This window comes from Ziziphus jujuba, chromosome 5 (genome assembly GCF_031755915.1).
Source record: "Ziziphus jujuba cultivar Dongzao chromosome 5, ASM3175591v1".
Classification (NCBI taxonomy): Eukaryota; Viridiplantae; Streptophyta; class Magnoliopsida; order Rosales; family Rhamnaceae; genus Ziziphus; species Ziziphus jujuba.
In genome coordinates, this window is record NC_083383.1 from 21,252,125 (window position 1) to 21,254,823 (window position 2,699).

Below are 2,699 nucleotides of genomic sequence, written 5' to 3' on the forward strand. Positions count from 1 at the left end.
ATTATGAGCATCTCCATCTCTTTGTACTACATAGTCCTACTTCCTTGTGATAATGATTCTAGCCTTTGATACAGCAACCTATGGTAATGTGTTGGCACAAATCTCTTCCTTATTGCTCCCTTCATTTGTCACCAAATGGTGATTAATTAATCACCAACTCTCTTTCGGGTATGTTGCTCATTATTCCACCATTGGAGTTATAATGTCCAAATTCCAAAGCGGCCAACTTAACCTTCTTTGCCTCGGAATAGTTATGGCAATCAAATAATATCTTTATGTGTTATTTCCATTCTAGATAAGCTTCCGGATCACTTTTTCCCATGAATAGTGGTATAACTTTAATGTTTCCAAGATCATCATCTTTCTCTTGGGCTTGCCTCCCACGGATTTGCCTTCCTTAGAGTGCAAAGATATCTTCAAACTCCTCCTCGAGGTTAGCTTCAAAATTAACTCCTTCAAATTCCTCCCTAAAATGTCCATGACCTCCATGAAATTCTTGTCTTAGGTTCGGAACACCTTGGGAATTCTCAAATCTATCCATCATTTGATCTAATTGATCAAAACAAGCATTCATCCTTTGTAGTTGCTCCAAAACTGCCATCATGTCGGTAGGTTCACCTCCACTTCCCGTAGCTCTAGAATCCCCTTTGAATCCTACGGATTCCTCTTCAATATTTCTTAATGAACCACCTACTCTTCTGAACCTTGAATCTGTCATGTTAGAGAAAATAATGCAAAAATCTTTGCTAAAATCACTCCAGCATGTGTTTCACTCAAACAAGATCTCGACACTCGTGTTTGCACACTAGTTTCGGCTTTTCATCCTCTTTTAAACTCACACTCTCTTGCCTTTTTTCACTTAAAGAATTATCTGAAAGTTCTATTAAAACACACTCAAAATAGCAACTAGACCACAAGTATGCTCTAATTAAACTTATCAACAAAACAACAACTAAAATAAGTAAATAGTGAATTGATAAAACCTAGTCTCGGTCTTATAACCAAAAACAAGGTACATCAACAAGCAAATTTCAAAATTTAATTAAGCAGTAGACTAGAATATCAAGAAGCCAATGATTCAAGGATAAAATTTAGAAAGGAGATTCAAACAACAATAAGAAACAATTCGAATAAAATATGGGATAGTTGTTGGTTGTAGTTCTTGTAATTTAAGTCTTTGTCTAAAATCCTTTAACCAATTTTAATCTAGACAATTTTAGCACTCAAAATTCAAAATCCAGTAACCAAATATTGAAAAAATAATCAACAACCCAGCAGTTACAATTGTGTCTCCCGAAAACAAACAATTCCCCAATAATAATCTACCAAATCTGGCTCTTTGTGCATAATTTTTTGTTTGATCTTCAGCTTTTTTTATTCACTCATAGAATATAAATACAAACTCCAGTAGCAAGAATCAACACAAAAATTTCAATTTCAATGTCAAAATTTCACCAAACCCGATCCACACTTCAAACAAAAATAAACTGCATAAATTTTAGGGTTTTATGCAATATGTTTTCAAATCTCTCCTTTTTTTTTTTTTTGAATATATGAATGCAACTAATTAAGATCAAAATAGCAAAGAAACATCAACAATAGACCAAATTACTAAGAAAAATTAGGCAAAACAACCAATAAACTAGAAAGCAAAAATTTGGCTAAACCAAGGAAACAAATTTGGCTATGAAGAAATTGTTTTTTTTTTTTTTAAATGCAGAACGTGAATAAATATGAAACAACCTTAATATAACGTTAAAATTTTAGATTAACAAAAAAAAAAAAAACAAATAAGATAGATCAAACATGAACAAAATTTGGCTCTAATACCAAATTATAGGAATCTAGGTCGATTTGCTCCTAAACTTGTATTATATTAGTCCGGATCTTAATTATATTCAGATGCTAATGGAAACCTTTGGAAACCTTAACCCCTAATCAACTTGTAATTAGAAACCTTGGTATATGATTAAGATGCCACAATAGGTGATGAATGTCCTATTGATAAGTCAAACTAAAACACTTGATTTCTATAAAGTGTTTTATGTATTCAAAGAGAACAAAGAGAATTCTTTCTCACAAATATTTTTTTTTGTATGAATAATATATTGAATATTATTGAGAAAATAAGCCTTTAAATAGGTTAAAGATACAAAACAAAACCCTAAAGGATTATGTCAAAAACCGGCCACCTTTGTGGTTTCCTTAATGTGGCTGAATTTCACCTCCTTTCTTATTCTAATTTGGATTAATTAATTTCTTTATTTTGAATTAGGAATTAATTAATTTAATATCAAAATAATAAAATTCTAACTTTCCTAAATTAATTTATCCAGCAAATAAATAATTAAAAACCAAAATAAAGACTATTTCCTAAAACAAAAGATAAATATTCAAATTAGGAAACTAGTTAACTGGTTTGCCAACTAAGTTATCTGTATCCAATTACTTACTAGTTTAGGTTCCAAATCAGCTCAAATATGACATGTAGGATGCCAAATAAGATTAATATTGATTCCCAAAAGAAGTCAAAGCCAGTGCCAAATTGGACATTTTCGCCCAACATGAAGCTTCATGCGCAAATGTGATGAATGAACAGCCTTGCTTCTGCCTTGGCATGATTTATGGCCCCTTGGAGTACTTAATCACGTTCATAAGCTAACTAATTCATTCTTTGCTGGTCGGGATCCTTAGATACA